At 35.6% G+C, this 10000-nt stretch overlaps 1 protein-coding gene across 2 annotated transcripts in view; it reads left to right on the plus strand.

Annotated features, from left to right (window-relative positions):
* Window positions 1-1791: 1791 nt before the first annotated feature.
* The window catches only part of LOC109089293 (chemokine-like protein TAFA-2), a 21421-nt gene continuing 13212 nt past the window's right edge, over window positions 1792-10000 (plus strand). The window contains exon 1 of one of the 2 annotated variants that reach the window (XM_042721549.1): window positions 1792-2129. The gene's annotated coding sequence lies outside the window, so the exon portion shown is untranslated. Of the gene's footprint in view, window positions 2139-10000 lie in introns of both variants that reach the window. The other variant, XM_042721548.1, reaches the window with a different exon arrangement.

A 10000-nucleotide genomic window follows, 5' to 3' on the forward strand; every position in this document is an offset into this window, starting at 1 on the left:
GTGAAGAGAGGTAACAACATTACAACACAACAGAACAGAACAGGGTGTTAATAAACAGCTCGTCAGTGGTTGTCAGTAAGTGATTGAGAACGAACCTGAAGCTCATGTTGTTTGTGGTTTGTTTATAACGCACTAGCTGCTATTGCTACACAGTTAACTCATGAATACTCAAATCAAATCAAATCAAAGTTTATTTATAGAGCACCTTTTTAAAACAGCAGGTGTTCACCAAAGTGCTGTACATACAATATAAAATAAACAATACTAAAAATAAAATATAATAAATAAAAACACAATAAAATATGCAATAAATACAATAATGATTTATAACACACACTTAAAAGAACTCCTAACAGGTAACTCTCATACTGTGTTATATGCTGTACTATACAAATATGTTTTTAAATGTAATTTAAAAACAGCAAGTGAAGGTGCCTGCCTAATGTACAATACTCGAAATAAAACAGCTATGACAGTCATTTTGCCTACAGGAAGTTTTGTAGGTAAACGCTTCCTGGTTTATCTAAACAAAGCCTGTTTTGTGTTTAAAAACTCTTGTAGTGAAAATAAGCGTGGATTAGCATGCAGGACCAGACGCGTCCGCACGATGGCGCCACACGCGCACACAATCAGCACTACTGATCATAAACACTGAATAACAGTATTAGTTCTAGAATATGTTCTGACACCGCCTTACAGAGAAATACATGCTATGATTGGGAATGATCGATATATTCAGGTATTTGGATGATCCACGATACTGCAGTGTCTTGCAGGCCTACTTCTGTTAATATCAGAATAAACATCGATCATCGTGTGCTAAATGAGCTAAAAACAGGAATAATATAGGCCTACATCACTCAGAAATACTAACCTGGCGTTTTGGGACATTTATGATGATGGTCGTCGTAGGTTCTATGATCCCAGAAAACCGGGAACGTTCTGTAACGTTCATAGTTGTAACGTTACCGGTAACGTTAATAGAATGTTCGTTTATATTTATCTGGTCTTTAATAATCGTCTCAAAACGTTAGCATAAAAACGTTATTTATGCATAATTCATGGAACTTTTTTTTTTTTTAAACGTTTCAGTGTTATGTTACTCTTAAAACGTTAAATGTTTCTACTTTTAGAAAGTTCGGATAACTCTCAGATGTAACATTCTCATAATGTTTGCTGTGTAACTGTGCCCTGGAACATTGTTTTAAAATCGTGTAAATAAGAAAAAACGGTTTTTTTTAAAACATTTAAAAATTATAATAGTTTAGAAAGATAGGCTACAGCTAAAGAGTGGATTATAGATTGATTAGCCTTTTTGATAACTGACAGCAAAATGAGTTTAATTGATGCGCCACAACACGATTTTGCTTTGATTTATTTTTGAGACATTTGTTTATTATTAGTGTCGTAACAATATATTAATCATTCAATGCCATTTTTGTTCAGAATGTATGACATAATCCATGTTCATCTGACGTTTCTGAAATGTTGTTTGAGAACATTCAGAGAACATTCGAAAATAACGTTCTCACAATGTCTGCAAAGTGGTAAAATGGGACATTCTTTTAATTCTGCATAAGCATTAATTAAGCATGTTTTAAACATTCAGAGAACATTGAAAAATAACATGTTAATGGAAACGTTTGCACAGCGTTCTCTTACAACATATTTCTGTTATCTGGGGTGGATGTGTAGGTTTAGAGTGCGATGTAAATTAATTGTAGTTGTGTGTGTGTGTGTGTGTGTGTGTGTGTGTGTGTGTGAGAGAGAGAGAGAGAGAGAGAGAGTGAGTGTGTGTGTGTATCTCAGTCAATCGGTGTGTGTGAAGCTCAGAGAAGAGCAGCATCAGTTTCTCTCTCTTCATCTTTTTGCTTGAATTATTTGCCTTCCATTCCCAGTTTATTCAAACAGAAGACGCGGGAAGCGTTCCGCGGCATAATCTCGTCTGTTCAGTTGTGGGACCGTTAGTGACGGTTAGGCGCTCAACTCGCGCGCGGATCTGAATCATGTGAAGCGCCGCTGACTGAACCGAACCGAACCGAACCGAACCGAACCGAGAGGAAGCGGAAACCCTGTCTCCCGCCGGACTGATCGCGCGCTGATCGGATGGATTGATCAGGAGCGCGCAGGTGCGGCAGGTAACGTTTCTTCGCTCAGTCTTTAATCTGTCGCGAGCGCAGGTGAGTAGTTTATCAATCAATCAGAACCTCAAATAGGCTACAAACACAAAAGACCGTTTGGAAATATAGTTTAAATATAGGAATAGAGTTTAAAGTGGATTATTTGGTGATTGACAGCACGATCAATTTTGTTTTAGACATAAATCAACGCGTATAAAAACAATAGCCTAAAACTGACGTTTAATATTCTACAACATGGTTTGTTTTGGTTTTTGTTGGGTATTTTTGTTGATAAATGTACAGTATTAATCATTCGGTATCGTTGTGATTGTTCAGGATACATCTGACGCAGTGTACCATATAGTGTAGTTATTATTAATGCACAAACAAACAGGTTTTGAAAAGTGGTTTTGGAAACATGATAATATGTGATAATAACATGGTATTTTGAAGAATCATGGTAATACTCTGGTATTTCTTGTAAGTGATGATTCTAGTGTTTGACTTATATTTAGCTATTTATATTTATTTAATTTTATTGCATGTTAGTTTTCTCCTTTTTTGTATTTTGATATTAGAAAACAAGTCATCCCATGATCATGGCATTGATCATTTCCAGTCTGTCTCGTAAATATCATCAGAATATTTCTGTGAAATTGTTTTCTACGTCTCGGCTCATCCAGATCTGACCCAAGAAAAGAGCAGGACTGAGGATCTGTATGTGCCCAAATGTTTGGATAAACTCAGTTCTGCTTGTGCCGGGACCGTGCTGACTGAAAATAATGCAGAGCTTTCCGTATTCCTGAATCCTGGAGCGTTTCGGTGAAGAGAATCACAGGAGTCAGACACTGTGAGCGTAAACAAGTGATTTCAGGAGAAATAAAAGTAATGGGAAAGTTAGCTAGTAGTTACAATTATTATTATTAGTTAGTAATTAATATTCAATCCTAAACACTCTTTCCAAGACTTCTTTTTATTCACAGAAGAATTACAATTAATCAAATCAGTGTAACACACTCTTAAAAACAAGCGATGCCATAGAAGAACCATTTTTGGTTCCACAAAGAAGCATTCAGTCAAAGGTTCTTTAAAGAAGCATCTCTTTCTCACCTTTTTATAATCTGAAGAACCTTCTTTCACCACAAAGAAGCTTTTGTGAAACGTAAAGGTTCTTCAGATGTTAAAGGTTCTTTATAGAACCATTTAGACAAAAAAGGTTCTTCTATGCGTATTCTCACGTTTATTTTTAATATTCTAAATATTCATTAAAATATCCAGCTTTCTTGTTGTGATTAGAACATTATTTAAAGGTTACAAAAAAAGTTTCTTGCAACATTCTACTAACTTTATTTCCTATTCAAATTCGAACACAATTTGAACGTTTATTTTTAACATTCTAAAAACATGGTTTTCTTGCATTATTAGAATGTTATTTAAACGTTACAAAAAAAGAACTTTCATCAAACACCGATTACATTGCAAGGATGTTTTGAGAATGTTGGTCTCGGAATGTTTTCTCTCAGCATTATGAGAATGTATTTTAAATATTAATAACGTCACAAGAACGTTCCATAATTATTACTTACACAACGTTTGTCCTAACATTTATATAACTTTTCAAAAACATTGTGAGAACATTCCTGTTGCGTATGTGATTGATGAGACGCAGACGACTCCAAACGCTGTCCTCGTGTGTTTCCAGTCCGCTGAGCATCAGAAACACGCCTGCACCACTTCAGATGCTCCTTAAGAGAGGATAAGCACAGCTTCTGTTGAAGAGGTTACAGGAGAGGAAGACGATAATAACTTGAAGTGAAATGAAGAAGAATCGAAGGCTGAATGGCTCCTGTTCATCACTGAATAAGTAGATGGACACTTAATTACTACTAACGGATTACTGAGAGCCGGATAACTGGAGTAAATGAAGAGCCTGACTTTATCAGGACAGCGAGGCTGAATTGAGATTTTTAACAAAATCAATTAACAAACATTATAATGTAAAAGATTCAAACCTGGGCCTCTTCATTTTTGGGTCACACTTGGTACCTTCATGGTCAAAAGTTACCATAGCCTTGAACCCCCAGGAAAATTAATGGTAATATATTTTTTATATTATTATTTAGGGGATTTTATGCTACTATGCAATATTTATACAGTTTTTAATTAGCAATTTTTTCCATAGTTATGTTTTTGATCTTGAAGGTACCATGTTTGCTTGGTGTGCTTTCCAATATAACAACAAATAAAACTAAATAACCAAAACTACAAGTGTCATTTTTGGGGGGGGGGGCTCTTTAACAAATCTGAATGTCCATACATTTTTTTTTCATAGCAATTACAACAAAAGTCAGCAGTTGTCATCTCATTCCAATGAAGTGTTCCATTCCATTTCAATTAACTATGATTGCTAAGATTTCAAAACGTTCTGTTTAAAAGTGACTGAAGAGGCCCAGATTAAACTAGTCGTTAGAATCAAACATATCAAAAGAAGCCCAAAAACACTGATACAGAACACAAACGTGACCGTACCAGGGTGACTACTGAAACAGTATCCATACTCATATTGTTGCGCAGCAGTGCAGATGTTTGTGTTTGTTATTCAGAGGTCACGACCCCGTCTGCTTGGGATGGATTGGTGGTTTTGGTGTTTAGGGTGTGAATGTCTCATCGTTGCTCATTTATAGGGCATCACATGTGCTCCGCTTGATTCCAGATGACACAAACACATCGTCTTCTCCGCACTCATATTTTATGCATCACTAATCCTCGTGTCTGGAATGACAGGTTAGTGTCACACATGCTTCTCATCGTCCGTCTGTATGGAATGCAGCGCTCGTTATTAGCACTCGCAAAAAAACTGGTTATGACCCATCTTCCAGGGCAGATTGAAGACAGCATGAAACCAAATACAACCAATTTTCATTTGTTTATGGAATATTCCCAAACTGAAAAAACAAGCAATTTTCAACAGTAACAAATTTAATAAAACATCAAATATTAAATTGGAAAAACTGCAAATGTATTTGATTTTAAAACATATTCCTACTACAATCAATCATTTTTAAAGATTTAATCATTACATGTTATAATTTATACTTTGAAAAATTATGTTGTTTTTTTATAGCACATGCACAGGATTTTTTTGTCTGATAAACCTGGCTTGGATAAAAAAAAAAATATCTTGGATAAAAGCCTGTGCTTAATGCAGAAACGTAAATGTAAAACATGACCACTTCTCTGATGATGCGTGCAGAGACATGAGGGCGGGGCTATAATAATAACCCCTCCCCTCTAGTAACCTGTCAATCACAGCAAACCACACCCATCCAATCAAAATCACATTCTGCCCTGCATTTGTTCTCATTTAAGAAGCCATTTCACTTGAATCCAATATCCTGAATCACAAATGAGCTTGTCACTTAACTAAGATTATCACTCCAGCCAGAGATCGTTCAGTTCCCAGGACACACCGTTATTATGAGGGAAAATAGAACCGGCGAGAGCATGAAAAATAGACGTTATCTGATTGTAATGGCACGTACGCATAGACTGTAATTACATTGACTTCTGTTCTTGTTTTCTCTGTTCACCCTGGCTATTACGCACACAAACAAGCTCAACGAGGCTTCCTGAGATGGTTTAGCTGTGATTTCATAGTCATGTGTGCGGCTGGCTGCTATTCTTGTCCGTCCTCATCACCTTGAGTCCTGCATTAATCTGGACTGGCGTTGGTCTCTGAACATATTGTGCCCTGTTGAGATGGAGGAGAGCTCGACCCTGACGAGAGAGCGGATCTCAACCGGACAGCTGCGGAAAAACAGTATAATCATAGTATTAATATTTCAGGTGAAAATAAAGTTAAAGGGATAGTTCATCCAAAAACGATCCCATGATTTCCTCACCCTCAAGCTATCCTAGCTGTATATGACTTTCTTCTTTCAGACGAATCCAATCAGAGTAATATTCGAAAACGTCCAAGCTTTATAATGGCATTGAATCGGTGTTATTTTTTTAGTAGTCCAAAAGAAGTCCAATAAAGTGCATCCATCCATACTAAAAAGTGCCTCACATGGCTCCGGGGTGTGAATAAAGGCCTCCTGCAGCGAATGGATGTGTTTTTGTAAGAAAAATATCCATATTTTTTGTCTTCTTTTGGACTATTGAAAAATAACACCCATTCACTGCCATTCTAAAGCCTGAAGAGCCAGGACGTTTTTTAATATAACTCTTATTGGATTCATTTGAAAAAAGAAAGTCATATACAGCTAGGAAGGCTTGAGGGTGAGTAAATCATGGGATACGACTACCAAAAATCATTTGGTAACATGACTAGCAGAATAACATTCATGTCACATATCTGCTGTAGTTTATGTATTTATAGGCTTTCTCTTCAGCTGATGTCATGTTAGTAATGTGTGACAGTTGGGCTTTATGCGCTTTTTTAAAGTTTCTGTCTTTAGAAAATATACTTGTCAAACAAATCCAAAAACAAAAAGTAAACTGCAATCATTTTAACTATGAATAACTGATTTCATTTCCTCTTGCTTCATTCAAGAGATTAAAATAAATCATTGCATTGCAAAAAAAAAAAAAAAAGAATGCTCTTCCTCAGTGTTTTTGTCTTGTTTTCCAGTAGAGATATCTCACTATTCTACACAAGATCTTAAGGAAAAGTATTTACTATATTAAGTCTTGTTTTCTGAAAAAAAGAAAAACCTCAAATTTCATCTTAAAAAAAAATAGAAAATATTTATCAACAGGTTTAGAAAAATAATCTTAATTCAAAGAGAAAAACTAGATTGTATTTCTGAACCCATTGTCAGATATTTGTTAGTTTTACACATAATTCTGATACTTTTTTAGAATATCTGAATACTTCTCAAGTACTGCAAATGCATCTTTATTTAAGAATGTTTAGATATCAGTACTGGAAAACAAGAGAAATAGAGCAAATGAAAATCATTTTGGCATTTCACGTGCACTTTGAGTTTTTATTGTCTAATTAAGTGCGTTTCATAATCATCCGTCACTTCCTGTCCTGTCTGCATCCAATGAGAGCGCGCACACAGCGAGGCTAAAAATAACCTGTGTTTCTGACTCCTTTCATCACACTTCTGTCAGAGAAACAAGTTCATGCTGATGCTGATGCTGCGACAAGATACAGCAGGAACTGCAGCACCTTAAATCACATCAGAGATTCATGAAGAAAAACACCTTTAAATGTAATGAAATAAGCATTTGTTTTATAGCTGCCACTCAACAGATCAGTAAGAAGTTGTTGTGCACAGTAATCCATGCTGTGCCGAACAGGAAAGACATTTGAAGGAAACAGACATTGTGTAACAGTTTGTTCTTGTGCTATAAACCTGCAGGTGAACTTGAGTGGTTTTCAAGCAGGTGGAAAGGTCACGACCCGGTTAAAGGTGTCAGGTTAGTGGATTCACAGGTGTGTTACGGGTCCAGGATCTGCTGTGAACTGACCCACTTTCTGCAGAAAACTCACTGTGTGCAGAACGTCTCTCCTTCTGAGAGCAAACCGACCAAATGCATGCAGCTTCATTTTGGACGCAGACGATCGATCGGCTGCTGTAGATTCTGAGGGTGTCTAAACACACGTGTGTTAGAATTAAAGCTCAGTTCAGCTTCTCTCAGAGGTGCGATGAAAACACAAAGCATGCTGGGAAGACGTCTCTAAAAGCTAGGTGTGCTGCTGATGAGACACAAAACAGCAGCTTCTTTATTACTGATGTATACCGAAACGATCTGTAGGATTGAGAGTTTTCACTCAGAAATTACTAGCAAATTTCAGTAATAATCATAAAGAAATGGCAAGTTACATTGAATAAAAAGTATTAAAACTATGTTGGAGAAAGTGACGTGTTCCACTCTTTACAAATAACATGCTCTGATGTTCATTCACACATATTTATATCTTTTTACATTTCTTTAATCTCTTCTTCAGTATTTAAATAATAAAAGAGAAAAGGCATCAGTTGCCTAGACGGTGAACATCAGAAACATCTTTGCTGATGCACTCCAGATGTAGGTTATAAAAAAAAGAAAACCATTGTAGGAACATTGTTTTGAAGTTCCTAAAATGTAAAAAAGTCCAGTTTTCTTGATGTGATCATAATAACATTATTTGAAGGTCACAAAAATATTTCCTAAACCATTTTACTAACTTTATTTTCACCCACAATATAACATTAGGCTATTTGAATGATGAAAATGTCAAATTTTCTTGTCATAAGTAGAGTTATTTAAAAGTTACAAAAATATCAGTTTTTCTTGTCGTGATTAGAATGTTATTTTAAATGTTACAAAGTTTCTTACAACATTCTAATAACTTGCTACTAACATTCTACCGTGTTCTATGGAAGCCCGTTTCTGCCACTGAATAAAAAAAAATAAAAAATAAAGGTAATTGTGACTTTTTATCTCATGATTCTGACCCTTTTTCTTACAATTGCCTGATACAAATTCGCAATTCTGCCTTCATTTGTCACAACTGCGAGATAAAAACTACCAATTCTGACTTTTTTTCTCAGAATTGCGTGATGTAAACTCAACTGTGAGTTATAAAGTCAGAATTGTGTGATATAAACTTGCAATTCTGAGAACATATCTGTCTTTTTTTCTCCTTAGAACTGGACTTTATACTGTAACTTGCAATTCTGAGAAAAAAAAAAGTCAGAATTGTGAGACAAAAAGTCACAATTACCTTTTTTATTTTTTATTCAGTGGCAGAAACAGTATTCATTATTGATGCTGCCATCACAAAAAGAGCAATTAAAAGCAGATCAGAAATAGAGCGTTCATATTACACAGGCAAACATTAGAGCGATTGACATTGATTAGTGTGTGTGAGGTGAAGAGCTAATGGTGGCACATTGAATCTCACAGACATTGATTGGAACGAGAGACGCAGATGACGCTCAGATCGCTTTATTCTCCTCGTGTCTCCACGTGAGAGTTCAGAAACCTTACTGATTTTGATCAAGTAAAGGTCAGAATAACTGCAGTAATATCTCCAGATGAACTCTTACTGGACTGAAGCAGCTCAGCTTTACTTGATTCTCCATCAATCATGTTTTAGAGTCTCAAATCTGATCATCAGGATCTTTTGAGGAGCGTTTGTTTCTTCATCTCTCAATCAGCACTGGATTTCACTGCATTAAATGATTTAATCATTATATATCGTCTAGGCTATATATCATCTCACATATCATCATATATAAATCTCATTATACTAAGACATTATTGGAGATATAGAGCAATGACTGATAAATCATGTTATGTCAGTATCTGCTGTGCTGTTATTTAGATCTCATTGATTTACATTTGAAGCATCAGAATTTCATCATAGAAATATCAACAATATCTGCAGCAGATTGCATACTTTTGCTCAGTCTCTGAATAAAATTGAGCTGTTTTGTCCTCCATATTCTCACTATATCAGACTATATGAGGCATTAAAGCCTGATGATCAAATATGATGTATGTGCTGGAGTTGGTTCAGGTCTGGTTTTGGCTTCAGTGCAGATCTCTTATATCAAATATGACTTGCTTTGTAGTCTTTCTCATTTAGAGAAACCCCTCTGCTCTGGAACTGACTCTCTGATCTTTTTCTGCATTGTAGTAAAAGTGTATGCGAATGGTTGCCAGATTGGGAAGATAAATCAAACACAGGACGGAAACTGTCCTTTTATGAGAGAAGCTCAACTTTCATGCATTCACTTTGAAACATTTTTTTTATAAGTTACATAAATGTTGGGACAAAACTTTCTTAAAGTAGTCTTTATGGAACATTGTTAATAATAATATGTGATATACTTTCTCATAACGTTGAAAGAAGAACAACATAGACAACTAGAGGAACA

Source organism: Cyprinus carpio, chromosome B4 (assembly GCF_018340385.1).
Source record: "Cyprinus carpio isolate SPL01 chromosome B4, ASM1834038v1, whole genome shotgun sequence".
Taxonomy (NCBI): Eukaryota; Metazoa; Chordata; class Actinopteri; order Cypriniformes; family Cyprinidae; genus Cyprinus; species Cyprinus carpio.